At 40.9% G+C, this 27,188-nt stretch overlaps 1 protein-coding gene across 4 annotated transcripts in view; it reads right to left on the bottom strand.

Moving 5' to 3' along the window:
- Positions 1-27,188, bottom strand: part of pcdh11 (protocadherin 11) — a 190,603-nt gene that overhangs the window by 139,475 nt on the left and 23,940 nt on the right. The window lies entirely within an intron of this gene.

The following is a 27,188-nucleotide window of genomic DNA, read 5'->3' as shown; positions in this document are numbered from 1 at the left end:
TAAATCAGCATGTATTGTACTGTATTGTATTGTATTGTATCGTATTGTATTGTATTGTATTGTATAAGAGAAGCATACCATTTTAACCAACATGATATACAAGTTGGAAATGTGAGGAGAGTGTAGAGCCACAACAGATGCTGCTGACTGGAGAATAAACTCGGCACACATGAAAGAGGATGAAGGTCGTCTTTATTCCCGGACTTCAGAAAAGCCTGCCAGACCCACACAGGCATTCACAAACAGTATTTAAAACACCACAAACAAGAATGAGTCTGCACACATTGAATCATGGCTGAACATTGACAACTGTTCATGGCCATAATTAATCATGAATAATCCACTTACAGAATGTTCACGACTCATCTCGCTGTCAACATGCGGCCTCTTTCATTGTTATGCAAATCGAATTGTGATTAAAAAACACATACGATGCGTGCACGGCTTTTGTGAGTTCTTTCATTTTGAAAACATTGCTCTGTTTCTTTTGTTTTACTGTGTTGTTTGTCTTCTTATAAAAGCCAGCATGTCTGAAGAGTTTCTCGCAAGATGAGGTTGTTCAAAACCTCTCTGCTCCCTGTTCAGGGATAATGCTCCCCACTACCTCCTACCTGTTTGAGATGGCAAACGTAAAGTAGCACAGTTTCCGAAAATTCTGCCACTGAATTATATTTTGTATTTTATATTTTATATTATATTTTGTCAAATGAGTCTCCTTTCTTATCCTCTTTTCTTCTCCTCACCTTGGACTCTAACATTCTCCCACCTCTCATTACCAAGCCTTCTTCATAGACCTCAGCGGACGTGCAGACTCCTCTCACTCTTCTCTACCCACCTACATAGTGCACGATTTATCTATTGCTCCTTTATTTGCACCAGCTCCATCTATCAGTTATACCTCAATTCCCACCCCCTCTCTTCACCAATCATTGACCATTTTCCCTCCCTGGCCCGTTCTACACCCGCCACTCCATTCTGCTGGTTTTTGTGCCACACCGGTGCTCCTCCGGCTGTGCTGCAACTTGATCTCCTTATGCCTTCACTTTCTGCGCCCACATGAAGTGAGTGAAGCAAAGCTTGGGGAGGGGAGCTGGGGTTCCCTTGCTGCTGCACGCGCTTGGACGTCGTTCTTAACTGAGAGGGGATAACTTCACCCTTGTTGAAGTGAAAGGTCGATATGGAAGGTTTGCTGCAGAGGTGGGGAGTGGGTCTCAGTTGGGGGCCCCGGACTAGTGCACTGGAGTGCTAATTACGGCTCTCCGGGCTCTGTCCTGTGGGGCATCATCGCCACGGCTGTAGAGCTCATTTACACAGGCTAGCTACAGCATCAGAGACACAGTATGCGAAAAAAGGAGGGCCGCCCAACTTACGCTTAACCGGAGGCACCTGTAGACAGCAGAGCCTCCCTCCCCATTACCTCCCGTAACGCACCCACCTTTCCCCAAAGCACACACTACTCCTCGCTGTTGTAATTATTGCAATTGCCTCACTTGACTTTCATTCCAAGGCATAGAGCTGCGCAGCTTGCCTTCTAATGAGACACCCAAAGCTATGATCTGGAGGTGTTATTTATTATCTGATTATTCATCCTGCACAGCACGTATAATGTCAATTATTTAGATTTGCACGTTAGCAGGGTATGTGTTGCAGAGCTCTCCCCAACTGCGCTTATCGACATTCACCTCTCATCGTCTCATCATGGCGGATAGAGCGTTAATTAGGTTTGAGCTTGATGTACACACAACTAAAGGGACGTGGTTCGAATCAAACGATGTTTAAATATGAAATGACACTTATGCATTAAACTTTAAACAACTTGAGTTCGTTTGGGCAAGAAGTCAAGTCAAGTCAACAGTATTTATAGAGCACTTTCAAACAGCCATCGCTGCATATAAAGCTGTACATGGAGCAATTTAACAAGACTAAGTCCTCTTCAATGTGATGGCAAATGGAGGTACAGTGCACTCCGCTTAATAGAACACCGGTTAATAGAGTAATCCGCTTAATAGAGCAAAAGGCTCTGGAACGGATTTGCCTAATGCAATTTCCTCCGCTTAGTAGAACAGATCTCCGCTTAATAGAACAGGCCGTAAGCAATGAGCATTGTAAACTAGTGGTTTTCGAAGTGTAGCTATCGCGATACTGTACCACTATCGCGAGAAAACGCGGTAGTTCTAGCCGTATACAGTAACAGGTAGCACGCGTCACTCCACACATAGACACACACATGTCACAATGGCTTCAACTTCATTCAAGAGAGGAGGGCTATAAGAAGGACATACTCAGACGATACGATGCATTGCCGGATTCTCAGAAGGTACGCCCGCGGTTTCCAGGACTTCCCTCTTATCCAGCGCATTGAGAGGGAAGTCAACCGCAAAATTACGGACTCCTGTTTCCAGACAAAAGTAACGAAATTTTTCTCGTGATTTGAGATGTTAGACTGAAGTTGATTAAAGTTGTTGTTTTGTTGTTTGATTAAAGATATGGACGTCCACAGTCGAAATATCTCTTCTAACTCGTCAGCAGGGGTTTTTCTGCATGCATAACTTGGTCGTCGACGTGTCTGAAGGTGTACCTAATAAAGTGTCTCCGGTTAATAGAAACTCCGCTTAGTAGAACAGAAGCGCTTCGGCCCAATGGTGTTCTATTAAGCGGAGTGCACTGTATATCGTCAGGATTAATAAAGAGACCAATGTGATGTAAACGGGACAGACACACCAAGGTATCAAAGAGTGACGTCACACCTCAATTTTTACTGCTGAAGAAGCATTTTTGGATTAAAGGTGAGACATCTTTCAAAAAAAAGTACAAGTCACATTGCTTCAACTTTTGCGGATTTCACATTTTCTATTTCTATTTTGAATTGCTTTCTTTAAGGTTGGAAAAATAAGGATCCCTTCTTAAAGTTATTGTTGCGAGTATTATAAATGTAAACACCACCAAGGGCTTGTAATTGGATCACACAAACGCAATCTGGGGGAAAACAAAACATTATGCTCATAAAAAAATAAAGAGTTCTGTCACTAAACATGGAACGTGGCCTCATTATTTCAGCTTGATGAGCTGCCACACCTGACAGAAACATGACACATGGCAAAAACAAAAGATTTGTGCTCCTTGCCTGAGCAACTCATTCCCTCGCGCCCACTGAGAAGACGTACAGCAGTTTGCACTGGGAAGGGGAAAAAATAAAAAATCATGTTCAAAGAGGATGTCTCTTTTCCAAAGTGGTGAAACATTTGACAAAAGATCCAGATTCATACGTTTCATCTTGAATCATGGTTGAAGAAATGGAAGTGCTGCGCATTTTGTTTTGTTTGCGGTGGTAAGGTAAAAGTTGAGTGTGAGATTTAAAAAAAGCAGGCAGGAAATGGGTGGGTGGAGAAGGGGGTTCGAGTATTTCAACATACTTTCTGTCATGGTCGAAAATCAAATTCCTCTAAGTTTTATGAAACACAGTGCCACACACGCTTAGATTTGTACTTCTTTATTGTGTTTGTAGTTATGAAAATCAGAACACGGGCAAGCTAAGGGCTTATGACAGAGTTTGTACAACTACATTGTCATAGATTTCCGCTGTTTACAAGATGATGGATTACGATCATCAGTGCAGGGCCTCTAATCTAATCTGGAACACTGCTCATCAAAACAGCTCTCATAGGAGGTGCGCTGATCTGGGATCACAAAAGATGTCCTTCTTTTTTCTCCATTTTTAGACTGATCTAAAGCTAAAAGTGATGTTAGATCAGCAATGTCACTTTGAAAATAATAGTGCTGATCTATTTTGCGCTCTGATGTTGAAAACAATACATCTCCACATGGTATCAACATGACTTCAAGACTGTGAAAACACAAATAGACGGAGAAACAAATAGATGACAAACAATGTGTGCTCCCAACAATTGCACACAAAACATTCAAAGTATAACTGGACCGTTCAAATATGCCACCAAAATCGAATGCAAATAATTGTCATGAACATAAAAAAAACGACACACACAATCACGTGATGTACTGTAACCTAGCATTTCAATAAGACATAAATATCTTGGCTGTGGCGACACCATTCTCTCACAATTTGTCATTTGGAATCAGAGTCAAATTTGATTCAGCACGGCACAAAACCAGTTGCAGAATCCCACACCCTGCACGATGCAAGTGAACTTGGGGTTTGTTGATGATTAGACCGTATTATGTACTACAGCTAAGAATAAAATATTTCATAAGCCTAGCATTTAAACGGATACATACAGTTTGTACATTGCAGTCTTAAGTAATATAATGACTACAATCTTTTTTGGCTTTGGGTAAAAGTCTACTATGATGCCATTTTTGGCTGTCCTGCTCTATGCTCACATATAATGACACACTTGAGCTGTTAAACCTGTCCTATTGAAAAGACCATCGCCACAGCAAATGGCACCGCAATGTTAACCGCGTAGTCCAAAGTGTATTTCTTCTCTATGGCCTGCAAGTGCATTTGTTTTCATTAGGTGGGATTGGTCAGCAGTCTGGACCTTCGCGTTCACTAATGGAGCCTGCGATTGCCAGCCTATTATAGACTCCAAGTGAAATAAATGATATATTGATCTTAAATATTCCACACTCTTGACTCTCTGTGTGCAGCCGCTACCACCATAACTGAAAGTCTTGTTAACATGTTTTCTGTAGTGGACTATTTCATCACTTCCCTCACTAGAGTGACAATTATGCAGTTAATGTGCTAAACTGGACACTGTTTTGCAAATCTCATTGAAATAAATAAAAGATCCCTCATTTAATGCCAAGGCAATACATTCCCCCTTTGAGATGATTACAAACAAGCCTATGCAAGCCATTTTTTAGATGTAGAGTACCAATGACTGAATCATTTTTTCCATTTATTATTCCTTCCGGGGGTCTGCCCATCAGCATTCTTCGAATAACCACAACGGAGTTGCAACGGCGCTCTCCATACGATGTGATGAAAAAGAAGTCAGCAAGTGAGACGCGCAAGATTTGACCACTCCGACTTCTGCATAAAAGAGAGTCTATCACTGGGTGGTGTTGTTGTGGGGATGCTGGCAGAGACCTTAGGAAGGGGTGGGCTGGGACGAGCGATTCAGAGAGGCTTGGGGAGGAAGTGGGGGAAGCACATTTTTAATTTGGGTCATCTCCCAGTCTGCATGGGGCCGAATGATGAAGCCTCCTCTCCAGATTATTTGAAAACACATATGTTGTACTGGGTACCCACCTGAATTAATTGCTCTAATTATTCCTGATACGAGAGGGAGCAGGGGTGGGGAAACATATTGTAGAATAGTACTTTATGTGGTGTGTTCTTCTGAGTAATGACCACAACACAGTCTCAAAGGATCAAGGCTGTCTGTCACGATGACAGGTCAATCTTTAATTGCTTTAAAAGGCGAACACACGCACACATGTTTCGTGCCGAAGACTCAAATGGGATTTGCCAAGCGGGTGGGAGTGTTGGGGGAGTCAGTACCAGTGCAAGTGGGCACACGAGCATGCACACACTCAAATTGGCAACGGTTGACAAAAGAAACACTAATGCCATGACAACAACAGCAACAAAGATAAGATTACATATGTAATTAAAAAAAAATATCCTCGTCTCACCCCTCGGGTGGTGTCCGTCCCTCATTCAGCTCGGGTCCTCTACCAGAGGCCAGGAAGCTTGAGGGTTCTGCGCAGTATCCTTGCTGTTCCCAGCACTGCACATTTCTGGACTGAGATGGCCGATGTTGTTCATGGGATCTGTTGCAACCACTCATCTAGTTTGGGGGTCACATATCGCATGGGCGAGATGCTTTTATATATATATATATATATATATATATATATATATATATATATATATATAAGCGGCTGTATAGCTCAGTTGGTAAGGCATCAGTTTGGCGTACGGGAGACGGTGGTTCGAATCCCGGGGCAAAACTGTGCACATAACACCATCCAGTGTGGGTCCTGGGGCAAGATCAATGATGAGAGACAATAAAAACGAATGACATGCCGGCTCCGACGTCTGCGTACAAAGTGGAGATGGGCGAGATGCGATAACATGGCTCTGTTGGAATGCTACGACAACGTGGGCTAAATGGTTACTTCGAAACCCACAGTCACGGTTGACCACAAAACAACTAGTAGCTCAGTGTTCCAACATCCACAAACGGCACAACTTGAGATTGATGAGGTACAACGCATGGTTCCATGGGAACAGCAAGGATACTGTGCAGAACCCTCAAGCTTCCTGGCCTCTGTAGAGGACCCGAGCTGAATGAGATATGGACACCACCCGAGGGGGGGTGAGACGAGGATTTTTATATATATATATATATGGGACCATTCCAATATTGAAGCAGTAAATGCTTACGTAGCAGTAAATACTACGGAGAAAGGAATTTCCTACACACCGATTCCATGTGTCGCATGTGGCTCAATTATTCATTTTGAAGACATTTTATTGACCAACTACACCTGTTATAATTGCATTTGCTCATGTTTTGATGTAAATTGCCGTCCATTCACAACTCAAGCTCAAAAACGCTGGCTAATTTCTGCAGGTGTTATACTCCACTTGATTCATCTCACTTCATGTGTAACTGGTTATGTTAAAAAGATTTCAACTCAATTTATTCAAGTGCTGATCAATGGTGTGCAATCTCGGCACCTCATGCATTATGTATTTTAATGGAACTCACTTACTTTATAGCTGTACGGCGAAAGGTTAACAGTCCCAATAGGTGAGACTCCCTGAAGATTAATCTGAACTTCAAACATCTGCCCCCCCACCCCCGACCCCGCCCCGATCTTCACCACTCTCCATAAGGCAAAGGTGCACAACAAAAGAGAGGGTTGTTTTATCATCACCACTCTTCATGGGTCATTGGAAGAAAGAAAGCAATGTATTAGCTTCAAGTCTTTTCTCATATTAATATGACCAGAAATGCCAGCAGACATTTTTACTCAGTGAAGAAAGTGATGCAGAGAAGGGATAAAATGGAAGTTGCAAGTAAAGTAAGTGAGGGCAAGGGAAGGGTGCAGGCACATCAGGGGGTGTAGGATAATGTGGAGGAGGGTGAAAGCAAAATGAGGGAAGGGAGTGTGACTGCAAATGGGCATAAAATCACATAGCATGGAGAGATACCGCACCGTCTTCATGAAGACATTGAAAATGAAAGTCATCTCAGTGGCGGGATCGTACGCCTCTTCTCCATTCCTCTCTGCAGTTTAATATGGAAAACATTCAGTCGTCTCTGAGGACCATCGTCTCTTGCTGCTGCCACTCCCTGCACAATAAAAGTGGAATGCTATGCCCGAGACGAGAGTCCCATGGAAGTAGGTGAGGACTGAGGTAAAAAGAAAAAAAAAAACCCTCCAGTCCAGACTAAATCTCTAAGTGGAAACAGAGAGGGCTGGAGAAATATCCTGTGAGGGTCACTTCACAGTTTTCGCTTTATTGTTTTCTCACTCATCAAGAAGTGCCCCTGGCAATTGGTGAACGGCATTGGACTGTCTGAGAGATGCAGCTTTTCTTTGACTATGAGAGGTGCACATTCTAAATTCCCATTTTGTGTCTGCTTCATAAAGGTGTAGCTGGAAATATCCTACTGTAATTTATGATTGCTCAGGATCAACCAAATGGTGGCAGGATGCAGATGCGATGGGTCTTTTTGGGAGTTTTCAATGGAATAATGCCAAAGAAAGACTTGCAGCTAGCCTGCCTTAGTATGGATTGCATCACTGTGACATTTTTTTTTACACGACTGCTAGCTATACAAGCAGCCACAAATCAACACGGCTGTGGGGTAATGAGATGGAATCTGAATTTGTGCAATCAAAGTTTGGCTGCATTACCCACCATTATTATTTCAAACAACCATTGTTTGAATTTCACACGGATGAAAGTGGATTAATGGCGAGATGTACGATTGCTTAGGGAATAAGGGTATTTGGGCTGGTGAGTGGAGAGCTTAAAGCTGTCAGAAAATCACTTAGTCGACAAAAGATTTCACTCGGACACATGACGAATAACCTGGAAAGGAGCAGTTGCCTTCAATACAGTCTGAACTGGGGCCAGCCGTTTTAACTGGCGCCATCAGTCCGACAGGTAATGCAATTACGTGTCACTAATATCTCCCGATGCTCTTCAAACTGCAAATGCACTTTTGCTAAATAGCATGGCCTGTAATAACTAGTGACAGCACTCAAGGAGACTGGGAAAAAAATAGCTTTTGCCAATGATTGGTTCAAAACGGTTCCGAATTCTCTTCCTGCAGAATCTATGAAGTGAAAACAGCTGCCTGCGGTTATAATAGTTTGCTGTTTCACGCCTCACTGTAGGTTCCTCCAAATCAAAAACATGTTTTAAAAACATCTTCAAACTACCTCTCTCTTGGTTAGATTTCAACCAATGGATGATACTCATCAGATTTACAAAGAGTGCACTGTCGGTAGCCGTTAGGGCTCACTTGCATCCGAATGTGGAGTTTTGTGGGGAATTTGTTTTCAGTTTTTTCATATTTGATTAAAAATGAGCTTGTAATGTTCTTTTTAGTCACGCCCATAGTTGGGCTGCCAACCGCCTCCTGGGTCTTTTGAGTTATTTTAGGGGAAGCAAGTCTTGCAATCATGCGACAGTCAAAACTGCCTATGAGAGATGAATACAGCCACCTTGCAGAAAAATAGGCGGACGTGCACGCTTGCAGTGGTTCACATCAAGAAAACGCCGCGGGGCGACGCACAATAGTAGCACATAGTTAGAAGTTCATCGAGTCGCCTTAATCTGAAGCGAAATCTCTTCACTTGATGGATTAGCTGGAATATCAAAGAATACAATGCAACATACAGTAACTAAGCGGGGCTGATCAGGAGCTGCGATAGTGACAATTTATCCATAGAGGCGAGCGATAGAGAGACACACACGGGGAATGAGCTCTCGCTCCCTCTATCCCCCCCTCAAGGCAACATCAGGGTAAATCTTCGAAGGGATTATCCCAGCAACACAATGTTCTCTGTTATGCACATCGTACGCCTGTTTAAGCACAATTGACAATTTAGTTATTTTTATTGTGCATGGATGAAAGTCTGACAACGGATTGTCTTGCTATTCTCTTTGGGATTGCAAAATAGGCGGGCTATGTGTTATGGTATTTCGTAGTAAACACACAGGAAAATCGGAGATTACACAGAAGAATGAGTCAGTCTGTGAATGCCAAAAGTGGAGTGTTTCAATACAGTACCCATTTTTACAGACCGTGCCTACAAGTAAAGACACATCAGCTGCTTCTTGCTTCAAAAAATGGGCCTTGAGCCAGCGGTAGTAAGACAATGACCGTGTAGTGTGAGATGCTTTGCTTTCCAAACTTTAGTTCGCCTGCCAGCGCAATTGAGGCTCCAATCGGTCTTAAGTGAGCCACACATGGGATCTGTGTGGGAAACGGCCTGCTTTTCATTCAAGGTAAACCGATAGCTTCACATATTGGTAAAAAGAGTATCTTTGTCCAAAATCCTGAGCTCATCTTTTGACTGACAGGCCATTATTCAATAGTTTATTAATTTTCACACATGTTTGTGTTTTGGGCCAAATCCCCAACTTGTAGGAAGGGACACAGTTTTGGAGCAATTAAATGAGTCACTCATTGTTTTACTAATGGCAAGCCCTCCTTATAGCCTCATTTTCCAATCCCTTCCTCCTGCTGTTTCTCCTCAAGACATTGCTTAAAATGTATTTTCATCATAGTGGGGCATTTTAACTCTGCTTGCCCCTAAAATCGTGAAAACGACTTTGACACTTGACGTTCGAAGAAAAACAGAGGCAAGGGGAAAAAAAGTCCTTTGGTAACACAATTCATCAGATAAAACGAAACAATCTTCACGTTGCTGAGGAATGTGTGTGGTGACTCGCAGCGTGTTTGATGCTTTGTTCTGAAAGTAGTCAAGGACGGTTCCTTTGAGAATAAATTTCAGTCCACAATGCTAAGGGTGCTTGCGGGTTTCCGTTTCTGGATATACTTCACCTGATAATTCTTCTCCATAAGCTTGAAAGGCATCGTTGCAATTTAGTCTTGTTTGGCTTGTTACAAATCCTGGTATAATCTTATCTTGCATACACATATTCTATTTATTTGTTATCTGATATTGCCATGAGTATACAAGTCACTGTGACAATTTGTCATCTTTTATTACCTGTTCTGTGAAGCACTTGCGTTGCTTTTTAAAATGCGAAAGGTGCTCTATAAGCTTGATTGATTAGGTCGTCACACAAGTTCGATTACTACTTTCTTTGAGAATGGCTTCTGTGAGAAAACTTCAGAGAAAAAGAAAGACTACTAAGAAGCCCATGTCATTTGCTTGCTTCGGGGAGGATGCAGTCACGTTCTCTTTTGATATTGCACGACAAATACTTTGCAGTGTGACACAGTGCCGGTGCACAACACTGCAAACTACAACAATAAGAATACATATTTTGTCAAATGTATACCTCTCTGGTAGTCATCAAAACGTAACGTGATTAGGTTTGCATCATACTGATGCCGCTCAGGTATCGGATCTTATGATGCTCGAGTGTACTTCTTGTAGAGGCTCATCACTGTGCGTGTACATGAAGTGAAAGCGTGGCTCGGCACTCTACGAAATGACCATGGGGTGATCAGCCATACAACATCAACTCGCCAGTCTCACATGACGAAAGCCTATGTTGACAGAAAATACACACACTTATAAGAGCAGTACATAGCCCGCGCATCAAGAGGAGCAGACTGCATGGCTTACATTTACACAGAGTCATTCAAATGACCTCTAAAGTGTTATCTTCACAAGGCAAATGTGGTCGCATTACGCCTCCCTCCCCCTCTTCAGCCCCCGTGCAAGTCTTTTCTGAAGATGCCAGGAAATATCGCAAAGATCCAGTCTCACTGCCTCAGCAGATTCCCATTTTCAAGGTTGAAGCTTACAATATGGGATGATAATCATGTGCCAATAAATTAGATCTGTTACAACCAAATATACTGATGGTTAAATCGTCCTCACTAAAGGTATAACAGGACACATTTCAATTCTGCAATCTGGATTCTGGCTTTTAGTGCACCCTTTAAAAGAGTCCTCTCCTCAGCGCTTTCTCCTTCACCGACCTGCATTCTCAGTAGTGACGCCATTTAAAGAACAGCAAATGGCAAAGACCTGAGAATCACGTTGAGCAGTCATCTTAGATGTCACTTTTGTCTTAATAATAAAAGAATAATTTCTGAGAAAATTGTGTCATCTGACCAGCACCATACAGGGAGTGACCAAAAGATAACTGTATATCATGCATATATATTGTGTATTTAGTGTGTCAAAAAAGGGCCATCATTATCGGATATGTTTGGAATTAATTCTTCTATTGATTCTTCCATTGATTAACCGGATTAATTTTTACTTTGCATTAAAGTGAATTGATCACTGTTTGATGTACATAAACCAATTAGTGTTCTTTATTTGGTATTGTTTAGTGATAAAAACAACAAGGAGTACACAAACATTTTTGCGTCGTTCTCGAATGAGCTCCAGAGGATGGGGTGATCATTTTTTCTGAATGCACCAACCACATGGATGAACTTAACTTTCAACATATCTCGGAAAAGTTTATCGTTAATATGTGTGGAGATGTCATTTTCATATAACTGAAGATACTTTTTTTTAAATGTCCTAATTACAACACTATCATACTGGGGGTACACAATAGCAACATATTAAAACAATACAATTTGCTGTTTTATAGCAATAAAAAAATATTTTTTAACACAATTCAATTGCTTGTACTGTTTGAAAAATTAATTGCCCCACCTCTAACTTGCAGTGTAGTGTCAACCAACTTACTCACACAGTTCTCTCTGTGTTGACCCTATTTATTTTTCCACCAAGGAGTTCTTTTGCATAGGGACATATTTTGACGCACTGTAGAAGCCATGGTACAGCTTACACAGAAATAACCGACACTTCCTGCAAGGCAATAGGTCACGTCTGCTGTTATGGCAGCAGTTAACGGGAAGACAGCCTGTTCAAGTCAGCCATCATGCCAGTTGTTTATAGGTTATTATGTAAAGTGCTGCGACAGTCAGCTTCAAAATAAAAGCAAAACAAGTGACACTGGCCATGGATATCGTTGGTTTACTTGGTGACTAATTTTGAAAGTGCTTTATCACAGTGTTACAAAATGGTGCACATCATTCACTAAGCTGACTATTACTCTAACAATAGCGCTTATATGAAAGTCCATGAATTCATCAGACAGACGGACAACCTGGCAATTTCTTTCTGTCTGTGTCTAAAAAAAGTTCCCAAAAGACTTTCCTATTAAAAAGCAAGAAGCACACTCATTATTTAATTTCTCATCAAACCAGAGGAATAAGTACAGTTTTATTTCTTTTTTTTTTTATTTAAGCGCTGCGACTCTGGCGGGAAGTCGTGTACTGATCCCGAGCAGAATAGCAAGACACAAAACAGACCAAAGCTCCACTCGGTGCGTGCCACCCTCCAGAGATAGCGTACTCTCATGTTATCCCTGAATCCCGCGAGCATCAAGGCCTGCACTCATCTGGCCGATGAAACATCAACCTTATCAGTTGCTGCAATAAATAATTTAGCACAATACAAAATGCGATACTACTTGAGATGAATCCTAGATTCTGTGTTGCGTCATAGCTTATGAGGGCCTCAGTTTTGTTCCCTAGATGTTCTTTTTCCCTTATGTGTGGTGCATGGTTAAAACACTGTTATTATTTGCATATTCTGTCTGAAATTCTGTAGAAAGTCTTCACACATTTCACTGCGTCGGCTTTGGGCTGCCTTACTGTGCAGTCCTACTGATACTTGCCATTGAATTATTTGTGACCTCGGTGGCTTTCTCGATGTGCAGTCTGCACTCATAGTGACACAGAGGTATCAGCAAGCTGCGCTGCGCATCGATTTCACTCTGTCACGTTGTTGTCTGGTGTCAAGAAATGCATCGAAAAATACATACCGGTAGTTTTTAGCGCACATCTTAGATTGTTTTTTCACCGCTGACAGCAGTGTATGGCAAGATTTATTTTCCTGATTAGTTACATTCTAAGCACCTGATGTCATAAAGTAAGAACAAGTTGTCTTCTTCCACCTCCCCAAAGTCAATAGAAACCTAAAAAAAAGTGTATTTAATCATCGTGACACTTTCTCCAGAGCAGGTAATGAATGGCCAGTGTTTGCATTGAGGAACGAACCCACAAAAGATTCCCAAGGGATTTGCAGACATCGGTCGATGTGAGTCACCAGGGGGGTCAAACAAATGTGATGTGTCTGGGTGACCTTAATCACTTCCAGGTTCATTCAGGCTCCGATTTCACTTGTGTGCCTTATTTCAGGTCAGTGCCTCAAAGTCAAAGTAGGGCAGAGTCATTATCTGAGGGAGCACCACACAATCATCCACACAATACAATAAGGTCGGCACAATTCACTGAAGTGCTGCCCATTACCTTTGGGCTTCAACACATGTGGTCCCAATCAGAAGCAGAGCTGATGTGTATGTGAGGTGCATGAGTAACATATGTGGGGCATTTGTCTCTAATACCTCAGCAATTTTCTAGGATATTTGGCTGTGTTTAATTTGCAAAAGAAAAGAAAAATCCCTGGATGAGTTTATATACCGGTGTATGCTCACATATTAAAAAAAAAAACAACCAGAAACAAGTTGATCATGAGCTGAGGGTATGCACGGATTGCTTGAAAATGTATCTTGTTTCGAGATTTTGAACTGATTGAAAAGTTCGCACTGATTAGTACGACACAAGTGTGTAATTGATCAGGTGGTATGCCAGCTTGCAATTAGTTGTAATTAATGTTTTTGCGCCATGACTGTGGTTACCCTGGATGACCCGTTGTAGTTGCTAATCATGTCAGTGGACTAACCAAGTGACCTCATATTAGCATGTTGTGTTCCTGTTGGCATTGGTGCTTGTTTTTCACTTGCTGCACGGTCACGTAATCGTAAAGCAACACTGGGCAAAAGCAGATATTAATCAGCAATTCCTTTCATTCCCTGGACGGATTTTTGACACAAAAATGTCTTCAATTTTGTTGAGTCTACTACATCAGGTTTTTGAGATACTTTCATTTCTTGTTTTTGAGTTTGACTTATAAAAGCTTGCACAGTATAAATTTCACCAAGGATTAAATTTTGTAGATATGATATAGAAAAAAAATCCCCCTATTGCTGAACCCAAACATTTATTTAAAAAAACAAAAACAAAAAAAAACATGACAGAATATATTATTATTATATTCCACCCAGTATTACCCAGAATTATTATGAGATGATGATGATGGTGGTGGTTGTTGTTGTTGGTGTTGTTGTTGCTAGGAAAACCCGATGTGGACAGAAAAATCAAGAGCCGATTCGGATACAGTGCAAAAACATATTAATAAAAATGTAGTTGCATCCATGTTAAAAAAAACATATACAAACCGTATATATATATATATATATCAATCATAATCTTTATATATATACATACGGTATATGTTTTATATATATATATATATATATATATATATATATATATATATACCCCCATATACAGGGGGTATATAGATATATATTTATATACCCCCTGTATATGGAGTGTTGACTAGTGTAATTTCTCAACATAGAATATAATGTTAGAATTAGACTTTGCCTCATGCCAAGCAAATGTTATGCAGATTTCCATGTTACAGCAAATATATTTGCATTGCTTTGTGAAAATGTGTAATTTTTTTGTTGCTACTTATGGGTACAAGCTGAGAGGTTGTCGTTACTATATTTATCCCTATATTCTTGGCCAGCCACCAGGGACACAGAAACGGTGGAGCAAGTCAACTCAAAGTGTATTTATTTATTTATTTTTCGCCAATGTGTTTTTGATGAACTACGGTGTTGTAAAACATTTGGTATAACTCAGCGGGGCGGTCGGGGGTGGGGGGGGGGCAGTATAGAATAGTCCAGGAACACTGACACAATGCTGCTGTTGATTGACAGTTCAACGGTATTCAATGTTAAACATCTCTAAAAGTATCCATCCATTCATTATGTGATCCGCTTGTCCTCATGAGGGTTGTTGACATGTTGGAGACTGTCCCAGCCGTCAATTTGCACTCACAATCAGACAAAGGGACAATTTTGAGCATTCAATCAACCAACCATGCATTTTTTTGGAATGTGGGAGGAAATCGGAACACGTGGAGAAAACCCACATAACCCCACACAGGAAGGTCGGAATTGAAATTGCTACTGAATATGATTTTAGTCAAATGCATCTGAGAATGAAGTGTCCCCTCCGTCTGTATTCGGTCAGTGGACATTTTAGTGGATCAGCATATAATTCAACACTCTTTTTTTTTTAAATGAGCTATTTAAGTCAACGACATACAGCATGCATTACATGACAAAGTTGGGCAAAAATATGAAAAGTAATCATTTTCGTGAGGTTAATTGCTAGCATTAAATTGACTCCAATGATTAAAAGCCTCCGTCAAAATTGAGGGTTACACGTAAATTACACTTCACATCTATAGTTTAAGGCCACTGTGGACCAAAAAAAGGTTTATTGTTGACTTTTTTTCCTAAACCTGACAGTACAAATATACTGTATGTCCATGTCTATACTAGGCACTCACAATTATTCTTAACTGCTGCATTTACCAAGAAAAAAAGGCATTAAAGTGTTGAGCTCTGTGGCACACGCAACCATCTAACTTCACCATGACCATTCTCAGCAGCCATACACCAAAGGCTTCGTCAACAAAAGATGTCAAAATAACACATAGTTATCTGTGTGACTGATCTCGGGAATGAGCCTCAGCTCTTTCTGAAGGTGGCACGCACATAAATTCCTAATGACCATCGATGGCTATTGCACACATGGAGACTCTTGAAAGTCTCCATGTGTCTGCTATCCTTTTGGACACAGACGTAACTACCCACCATAATGTAAAAACAGTCTATTACACCACTGAATGCACCATAAAAAAGTGGAGGTATTTCCAGATAGCGAAAGTTATCCAGTCAAAACCTTGTTATGCGTTGAAATGAAGGCCCTTACATCGGTACACATTAAGGCCCAATAGAGAGTAGAGTCAAGCAATAATACAGTTTTGTGCTTTACTGAATAGTTTCTGCTGATGACTCTATGGATGATTACTCACAGATATAATATTTGTCAATTGAAGCTGCATTCATCTCCTGCAAGCAGACAAGAAGCAATTCGTTGGAATGACTGCAGGTGTGGGGGTGTAAACTTGGAGCCACAGTCGCGGCTCCCATACAAATGCTTAAGGTGTATCTAAGTGTTCACATTTTCCCTCAACTACCTGTTTCCTTTTTTTCCATCCACCCTTCACTTTGAGCCTCTTTGCCCCCCCCCCCCCCCCCCCCATGATTAAAGCCACTACACAAAGCGAAATCAGCAGGTAATTGTACGCGTGTGGATTAACTCTGCACAGTGGATAGCATTTGGGGCCTCAGTCCATTTTGTGTGTGTGTGCGCGCGTGCGCGCGCGCGCCAGAGTGAGCCTGACAGCTATATGCAAGAGTGTGCCACTGTAAAGGAGAGTAAGACGCACAGGATGCTTCGCTCCCCACACCGCATTCCACCCATGTCTGCAGAAGCTCTAATTGGGTAATGAGCTAGTCTCATTAGTTGTTGTTGCAGGTGTGTTTGTGGATCAGATGCAGTCATGCTCATAATCTATCAACACTGCGACACCTTTAGCACTTTCTAAGATGCACAATGCTTTCACAAAGCTATTTTGTGAAATATATACAACATGCAAGTACAACAGCACACCACATGATCCTGTTCCAAGATAATTTAGCAACATAACCTGATAAAACTACGTAGTACAAATACTGTACTTGTAAATGTTTTGCTAATCAAGTGTCAGCAGAATATATCTCTATGACAAATCAATAATGACGACCAGTCCAGGGCGTGCCACATCTCGACAAAGTTAGCTGGCATAGGTTGCACCTGACCTGGGACAGGATTGAACTCAGGGTGAATTCATAGTTTAAAGCCTATTTTGACCAGCAGGCATTCACAGGACTCTGTTCCATGACAATATGGCAATAATGGTCAGAATCAGCTTCAAATCTTGTCAGCACAAAGTGACTGCCACTCGCATTCCATACAAAGATATAAGTAGGGTCTAAAACAGAAGAACATTTTGAAGGCCAGTTTTGCTGGCGAATGTAGCTATGTGTTGAAACCATGACATTGTAAAATGTGTTTTTCTTGGTTGTTTGCATAAACTCGATCTACAACTCTGAGAAATCTCTCTGCTGCTAGCAATAATTACAATGCATTTGATGTATTTCATAACACTTGTGATGTATTGACGGAATAATTTTATGTAGCGCTAGTACAAATCCCGGAATTTAAAAAAAAAAACAGGTTTACTCTTACATGCACATATTGGTCTCCTGTTCCTTTCTTACTCACGGGTCAGTTGAGTGTTTAAGTGGTGTCGTCTTTTGACCCAAAATCAACAGTTCATAATGCAGATTCAAACACTTTCCTGTGTATTCCTTCTCTAATTTGCATTGCCATGACAATCTTTCAGTGTCATAAAGGCATGGTGTCATTTGAAAATGTTTTCTTCAAAACAAAACATGAGTGAACCTTCTTTTCTCAGTTCATTTGAGCTCAGCCGAAAGCGTGTCGGCTGGGAGCAGAAATGGAACTGCAGCGTCTCGCTCTTTCTCTCTCTCTCTCTCTCTCTCTCTCTGTCTGGTGGTGAAAAAAGAATGGTTTGATGAATAAAATAAATAATATAATAACTACAATAAATAGTCTTTTGAATGAATTGATTCAAAATTAGTCGGTACACTCAAAATAACTATTTTGCCCATTGCTAGGTCATGAGCATTGAGCAAAGTGCTTCATTGTAAAAGATCAACTTGTAATGAGTTAGTGTGCTGTTTGTGAGTTATCAATGCACTCAAATGTAAGTTCAAGTGTAACATTAAAATAGTCCGCTAAACCAGACGTGTAAAACTGAATGTGTAAAACTGAATTTTTTATTGAGTATTAACCTCTCAATTTATCAACCAAATGTTTCAGCCGATGATCTAGTTTGTGATTACAAATTACTTGTTGATATTACAACCGACCAGCCTGACTAATGTGCCAGTAGGAATGTGATGTATGCATCATAGGCGATTAAAAAGTTTTTCAGATTTGTTTGTGAATTGTTTGTGACAAAAAGTCAAAGCTAACGAGTGGAAGACCCTCACTACACGGAATGGTTGAGAGCCTTCGTTTGGTGGCATTAAAATTATGTTTGAAACTTCCTGAAACAATTCATTGAATGACTGCACTACAATGCTAACAACAAAGCTGTGTGCTAATCTTAGCTTTGTGTGTTCACCTGTGCCAAAAACTCAAAGAAACTTCCTCTTTACACTCCACAGCTGAAGTCTATCTGGGAATCTCATAACCAACTGAGATTCACACTTGATGTGGCCTTAATTTGAACAGTGTATGACCAGTTTAAATGAAATTTGTTTAGGAGAGGGGACTAAGTTTTGCATATGTCCGCACTAAAATGGTATGTTGTGTTTTCAACACTTTTGACCTTGAAGCGCTGTTATTTTGTATTAATTCATTATACTTATAGTTCTTTTTGTTTTCAGAAAACAAGAACATGCACTAAATTAAACAAAAAATAACAAAACAGTCCAGTTGCCTTGTTCCAAATTTGCTGATTACCATGACCTTGATTTCTGAGAATCTACACAGACAAAAAGAAAACACCCCCGGTATGTTGTATTGATACTGTATTGTGACAGTTCGTTAAAAATGATCCAGGTAATTATGCTATTAGACGGAAAGATGTATGAATGATATTCTGGTTAGGGCTGAGCACCACTAAAGTTGAAATCCTAGATTCAGCTCGATTATTTTCAGAGTAGGAGAACACAGAAAATCTAATTATATGTTAAAAATTCATAAAGAAGAGCGACAATTTATGTAGTACAGCGACAACACATTTCCTTTCTTCTTTTATTTTAATACTGAAACAGAGAAGCAAAGAGACATCTGGGGGTCACTCACAGTTTGATGCATATGTGGTGTTATTTCGTCTTTTCTCTGTTGGACAAAATGTGATTTTGAGTGTTAGTAATTCTGGAGATAACACTTTTGGGCTGGGGAAATTGGAAAGAGGCCTGTTTGAAACGCAGTGATTAATGTGGTGTCTGGATAATTTTACGAGTTTCTGCAATAGTTGTAATCAGGAATTAAGTGTCGGCATCTACTTTAAATCACCTTCTTTGTGCATTTGTGGGAGGTTACTGTCAGGATAGAAAAAGGCAATTGTCTGCGCTCTTCCGATTATCCCCTGCAAAAGCCTATAATCTGGCTGAAAGTACTTAAAGAGTCAAGCAGCAAAATAAACAACATTGATTATCATCCTACTGTCCCCCCCCCCCCCCCCCCCCCCACATGTTGTAGACCATAGACAAGCCAGGGAGTGGGGACGGGGTTAAGGTCACTTCAGTGCCATCTGATTGGGCAAATGTTAAGACGGGATAAATTCCCCCTGAATCCTCTGTCCAAACCAGATTATCGGCTATTCTAAGAAGGCGGGCATCTTATCATCTCCCAATCTCTTTTACAAAAGCAAATCAGGAATTCTGTTCAAGGATTACCAGGATTATCAAGGAAACACACATGGTCCTCCTTGGACAATGTCTTAAGATCAGTCTGTCTACCTTTAGCATCCAACCATGACAATGTGTTTCCTGGTGTTTTACTCTCAATAGTAAATACCTAATTTATTGTTTTTTCCCCCCAAAAAAATAATGAACACTATTACATTAAACTGACATGGTCCAAAAGATGAGTTTCAATCTCCTCAAAAAATGTCAGGGAATTTTGATTCACAGTGGTGATTTAAAGTGACAACCTGTGCCTCCTTGTAGTCCATGGCCAAAAAGTTTTCCTCACTTTTACCTCTCTGTCAATTACATACGCAGTGCCATTCATTCATTCATTCATCTTCCTAACCGCTTGATCATCACTAGGGTCGCGGGGGGTGCTGGAGCCTATCCCAGCTGTCTCCGGGCAGTAGGCGGGGGACACCCTGAATCGGTTGCCAGCCAATCGCAGGGCACACAAAGACAAACAACCATTCGCACTCACACTCACACCTAGGGACAATTTAGAGTGTTCAATCAGCCTGCCATGCATATTTTTGGAATGTGGGAGGAAACCGGAGCACCCGGAGAAAACCCACGCAGGCCCGGGGAGAACATGCAAACTCCACACAGGGAGGTCGGAGGTGGAATCGAACCCGGTACCTCTGCACTGTGAAGCCCACGTTACGCAGTGCCATTCAACATGATTTTCTTGACATGAAGCAGCGGTCTCATTCTTTTCTTTGTTAATGACAAAGGCTGGATTGCATCAACAACGTTTAACTTTAAAATGAGATGAAATTTTAAATTTGGTTGCACCAAAGTTGATTGTTTCACTCTTAAGTCAAATTTCTTTTTAAATTCTTTTGCACCAGACCTTTAAAGGGTGATCGAGAATTAATGTTAAACTGACAGTTGGGATGGTTTCACTTTAACAATGGCTGCATTTTTTAGGTGTATAGAGCAAAAGATTGAAGGTCCTCAAAAAAATCATACAGGCTCAGTCCTCTGTAATTTTATGATGAAGAACAATTTGACCTGTTTATCAAGGAAAGAGTTTTGAAGCTGAGCAGGAAGACTGGACCAACTGTCAAACATGATGGAAGTAACAGAAATGCAGCCGCACCACTGAAGTTACAACTTCGACTTGTTTTTACAGCGAGCTTTAAATTGTGTGACATCACTTTTCTCTTTCATTCTGGTCAATCTATTATAACTGTCAGCCAATGGCTGACAAACAGTATCTCTCTTTTTCAACACGCTGTCTGATTTTATTTTTTATTTTTTGCCTTCTATTGTTTACGCATATTTCACAAAGAATTTGGTTAGCTAGTTTTTAACAAAAGAGGACAAGTTGGAGCTCCTCTGTCAAGTCATCGCGGAGCCAATAAAATTAATAAATAGCGTTAGGCTAACGTTTTTGCTTGCTTGCAACAATGTTAGGCCGTCATATCTCATTGAGTGGCGAAGGTTTGCGAGTGTGTGCTCAAGAAGCCAAATGTTTTTCCTTCAGGGTATGCAGCCATTAAAACTGCTTGTGAATGTCTGACAAACGTCTTTGCAACGTTGAATGAACCCTGTTCAAATAACATCTGCTGTGTGCACGTACACACTCACAAAACTTCAGGAGAGACTGGCTGCAGTCACCATTCTTAGCCACTCCACCCCGCAGCCACAGCCAGACATCTCACCAAACCTTTGTCCCTCTTTAAAAAACGGGCGTAATGTTCAATTCAAAAAGCACCCTTTGGCACAGGGATCTTGACAGTGGTGTAGCGGTGAAGCCTATTCATTTAATTGCAACGAATTATTATTTATAATTTCAAGATCCGCAATTGTCCTACAAATCAGTTTAAGATCAGTTTCAATTGAGTTCAACTGAGTTTTACGTAACATTGCAACAGACCGTTGCTTTATTTAAAAATTGGACAAACTCATTTTAAACCTAATTTTATTCATCTCTGGTGTGAGCCTAATCTTAGATGAAAATAAAGGTATTTGGTGCAACCCAGCCTAAAAATGTTATTTTTGCTTATTTTGTATTTGCAATATTTTAATTTATTATTAGCAAAATCAGGAATGAATAATGCAGTTTCACACATTTTAGAGCACAGTTAAACTGATGCTCAATAGATCTTTGGCAATGTAACATTGTAAAACAAAGCTATGTTTTGATCGTTGCAAACTAAATGAATTCCGCAGGTCAGTGACACTTCAGCAAAGTGTTTCAGTTTTACACAAGACTGACAACATAATAGAGTTGAACAATGACCCACAGAGTGATGTGGCTGCTTTGGAAAACGGCATTTATTACCCTCAACAGCATGATAGCATGATAGATTGCTTGTCAGCTTTCACACTGTATGCTTCAAAGACGATGAAATGAGGGACAAATTCAATGTAAGCTGCCTCTGTGGGGTCAGATGTACGCAGAATGCAAATGCAACATCTACATCATGGTTACTACAAGACGAAAAACAACATTACAACAGAAATATATTGAATTTCGCTCTCTTTATTTTATTGTGCTCGCCTCTGTGTTAAGGCAGGATTAGTTGTGAGGCAACATGCGCATAACCAATGTTCAACCGTGATTACTTAAACAAAAGTGTGGGAGGAGTTTGGCGTGATGAAAATGGCAAGTGTGTCACATAAACACTGCTTGCGAATCTCATTTATCCCAATACAGTAACATTTATCCCGATACTGAGGAATGTACACTCCTCCCCAAAAGGATCAATCACAACAGCGTAGATAATCCTACATGAGATCGAGAAGCAAAGATGAATTTGTCCACATTAACTCTCAGTTTGGCACACCAGATATGTGTGGTCCTTGTAAACAATTTTTGAGGACACCTTTAACATAGAACAAACAATGGTACAACCAATCGAAGTTCCTTTGATCCCCACTGCAGTCACACCTGGTTTCATCAACAGAATTGTTTTTATTGAAAACAATCTCCTGGCTGTAGTGCTGCAGAGAGTCTCAGTAAGAACCAATCAGCGTGCTTCCAGACTGATTTGATTGTTGCACACACAAAAGTAGCTCAATCACCACAGCTCTGGAGGTGGTGGCTGTCGTGGTGTTAGGAGAATAGATTGAATTATTCAGTTTGGCAGAGACCGGGCAGCAATTGTGGAGTGTGGAGTGCAACAGAAAGACACGATCCTCCTTCCTTCCTGCACACTCGTCCATTTTCTGGACCGATTATCCTCACTCACATGGCAGGTGTGCTGGAGCCTATTCCCAGCTGACTTTGGGCAAGAGGCGGGGTACACCCTGAACCAGTCGCCAGAGAGTATCCAAGGGAATACAAGATGCAGTTTCTAAATGCCAATTGAATTTATTAAGGCAGAAGTAAAATCCCAAACTACCTGTCCCTACGTGAAAAAAAGTAATCCCCCCAGTTATAAAGTAACTGGGACTATCAACAGTTTTGGGAAAGCTGAGTTCAATTGCACAGGCAACCATATTTTTGATCAAGAAATCATATAAATAGAATCTGTCAGACAAAGTGAAGTAGGCTTCAAGAAACAAATGCATCATGCGACGATCTGAAGAAATTCAAGAAGAAATGATGAAAAAACTGAAATCTATCAGTCTGAAAAAGGTTACAAAGCCATTTCCAATACTCTGTGCCTCCAGCGAACCACTGTCAGAGCCATAATCCACGAATAGAGAAAACTGGGAACAGTGGCTCACATTCTCAGGAGTGGTCAACGAGCTAAAATTACTTCAGTAGTTGCGACAATGATTTCTTCGGAAAGGCACAAAATAACCTAGAACAACATCCAAAGAACTCCAGAACTCGCTGACCTCAGTTCAAGTCCATGCTCACGACTCTAGCCTAAGAAAGACACTGTCCAACAATGGCATCCATGGGAAAGTTCCCAGGCAAGAACCACTGCTGTCCAAAAAGAACACGAAGGCTCGTCTCACATTTGCCAAAAGACATCCTCAAGATCCTCAATACTTTTTGGGGGAAAATAAAAACCATTCTGTAAACTGATGAGTCAAAAAGTGAACTTTTTCATGGCACTGTATGGATGCATCAGGTCGGTAGGTGGTTTCCAAGTGCCTACGTTAGTGATCTGTGACCTGTAACTTTCCACCCGTGGAGGTCAGCTTGCAATTCCTTATAAAAGTAGTCTGCACACCTCGACCTGCCACAGAACACGAGCAAGTCACTTAAGTCATCTACCATGTCCGTTGCTGGTCCATCTCTCTGGAATGACTTCCCACTGAACATTCGGCAAGCCTCTTCACTGCCCATCTTTAAAACCCACCTCAAAACTCACTTGTATTCTTTGGCATTTGACTCAGCATGACCCAAACTATGATCTTAGTTTTACTGTTTGGTGCTCTCTACCGTCTTTGTTACTGATTGGTTGCTTTACTGTTGTATATGTTAGTTGCTCCATGTACAGCACTTTGTGTGCAGTGATGGCTGTTCGAAAGTGCTCTATAAATACAGTTGAGTTGAGTTGAGTTGTGTCACAAGGACTATCAGCACATCCTGTGATGCACTACATTTAAAGGAAATGAGAGGAGCCACTTCAATTGGTGGCAGGGGCGTGCCAAGCACACCCTCCAATTGGCGAAAACGTGTTTGGGGCTTATATGTCGATCGATAGGAGATGAATGTTGAGTGGCCTTCCTGCTGGGATAGAGAGCGCATAAACTTCGAGAAAGGTCCATTCACACAACCCCCTCAACCCCATCCCCCTGGCCGTTCACTCCGGGCACCTCATGTGTAGAATGTTTTGTTGTCATTTTTGTTTAAATCCCTCATTAGCCCAGAACCCACGCATCTTGCTTGTACAGCTTCCACCTTGTTCTGCCTGACACTATGATGCTACGGATCTCCAGTCAGAGCAAGCCAGAGCATGCTTCAAGCACCCCCACGTTTTAGCACTCTGAATAACCGAACGGCACATTTCACATCCCTTAGTATGGATACTTGATGAGAGTAGCCGATATCCATTGGATATTTGAGAGAATATCGATGTAGTGATACAACAGAATCAATATGCCTGTCGTTTGACTGTGAATACCAAATAAACAAAAAGAACACAAGAAACAATATAATAAATCAGAACCTCATGTGAGGTTATAACCAAATGAGCTGCTGGGTCTGCTGCCCCGATTGCAGATGTTTGTCATCAAACAAAGTGTGTGACAATTGTCTGTGCTGAAATAGAATGTGTCCTGAATGAAATACATTTTCTTGTCACAGGGTGAATCAAAGTCACAGGGGGAAAAAAAAAAATAAACGTAAAAGCCACTTTATGGATTATAAAAGTCAGCGATGAGCTGGCCAACTCCATAATTGCATTTAACAATTGCACTTTCCTGCCAAAACTACAGAAAGGCTCCAAAATTCAGACTTCTGGTAGTCCTCATTAATATCACTTCTTTTACTTCATTTTCTTCATTCTCGTCTGACAAAAACTGTCAGAAAAACACATGCCCAATTGTTAGGTCTCATGTGGCTTTGTTTTATGCATCTATTCATGGCACATTTGAAAATATCTCATCTTCTCATTATCCATAACATGAAGTATGAAATGATTAATGATCCACTTCAAAGATATACATATATCTACTCAAGAAAAGTTGTAAAGTAGGTACAAGGCATTTAGTGGAATTAAAAGAATCTATGAATAGAAGGCTGACATTTCTGCACCCTATATGAGAATGCTCCACGTGAGTGTGAGTCATTTTCTCAAACCACCAAGGACACTTTTCCCAGCGGGAACTGATTAGCTCTCTTCGTTTGAGATGATGAAATAACTTTGATTAGCAATTAAACATTTCTCATTGTCTATTCTTTGTTTTGTTCCTTTCAAGTCTGTATTTTTGGATCAAATGGGCCCAACACAGAGTCAGAGTAGTCGTTATTGTGCTGCTTCTTCTCACATAATTCCTCCTCTCAGATGTGTTTGTGCACTACTGTGCACCATAGCAGCGGGGTTATCATGATGAGATCATCATTATTGGCTCTCGTGGAGAAGAAACCAAAAGGAAATGTGTTGTTCCAAAAAAAAGCTTCAATTTGAGAACTTCAAAGGATGAGCCTTTCACCACATTTCCATAACTGTTTATCTGTAATCTGTTCCGAATGAGCATTCTTTCTTTCAGAAAGTGCTGCAGAGATGCGATATATAATGCAATCGTTGACTTGGTATAATCCAGTTGGAACGGTCGTACATCTTTCGCTTGTCCACAAGTCTTACAAGCCAAAAGAAAGGATGGACCAAGAGTAAAATAGCAGGCCAGAATACAAGGAAATAACATACAATGTCCTTAAAATATGTTGTAGTTTACAGTGCAATAGTTTTTGTACACTAGCTCAGTAAATCTCATGACAGCAGGCTGCCAAAATAAAACAACATTCATACATCGGTCAGTTTTTTTGAAAGTGCTCTATAAATACAGTTGATTAGAGTAGTATGACACACATACTGTATACATAGGTTACCATAATTCCATGTATTTTCTAGCACAGTTGAGCTGGGTGGGCCTTTCACAGATGAATGTAGGCAAGAAGTGGCAATCACCAAGGACTGTTTGAGAATGTTGGCGCATGGTCTTGGAGGTTTCATATCTAAACAAATGTAGTCCAGTGGTTGGCACGTTGGCTTCACAGTGCAGGGGTACCGGGTTCAATTCCAGCTCCGGCCTCCCTGTGTGGAGTTTGCATGTTCTCCCTGGGCCTGCGTGGGTTTTCTCCGGGTACTCCGGTTTCCTCCCACATTCCAAAAAACATGTATGGCAGGCTGATTGAGCACTCTAAATTGTCCCCCGGTATGAGTGTGGGCGTGGATGGTTATTCGTCTCTTTGTGCCTTGTGATTGGCTGGCAACCAATTCAGGGTGTCCCCCGCCTACTTCCCGTGGACAGCTGGGATAGGCTCCAGCACCCCCCGCGACCCTCGTGAAAATGGATGGATGGATGGATGGAAGTTTCAAGGAAACCTTCCTTATGGCATGTCTTTTTCTGCAGTATAAAAATGACTTTGCAGTGAACAGCAGGATATGCCTTCACGGTCAGGTTGTATTGTACTTGAAATTTTAGCAATTGTTTCATAGAAATTTTCAATTAATAATTTTGTGGTAGATTAATCGTTTAAATGTCTTGTTGTAACTGATGGACAAGAGCGCTGGGTTTGTAATCTCTGTAATAGTTCATCCCAAAGATGTGTGATGAGCTGGACTGGAGGAAAAAAAAAACTGTCCTGCTTTTCCATTGTAGTCTAAAACAAGATAAAATATCTTAATTGTCCAAAATGTCTTGCCAAAGTGAGACGTATCATTTTGATGTAAATTAGGGATTCACTCAAGCTCCAGATTGGATAATTTTTTGATTAATAGCTGCCTTCACTGCTTTAGTGTTCGAATAAACTACTACTGTTGTTTAGTTAAAAAAAATAAAAAATAATTGCTCACTACAACACTGTCCCCTCAAATTAGATTTTGGGTTACTGCTAAAA

The sequence above is a fragment of the Hippocampus zosterae genome, chromosome 1 (genome assembly GCF_025434085.1).
Source record: "Hippocampus zosterae strain Florida chromosome 1, ASM2543408v3, whole genome shotgun sequence".
Taxonomy (NCBI): Eukaryota; Metazoa; Chordata; class Actinopteri; order Syngnathiformes; family Syngnathidae; genus Hippocampus; species Hippocampus zosterae.
This window is presented reverse-complemented; position numbering and strand designations above follow the sequence as displayed.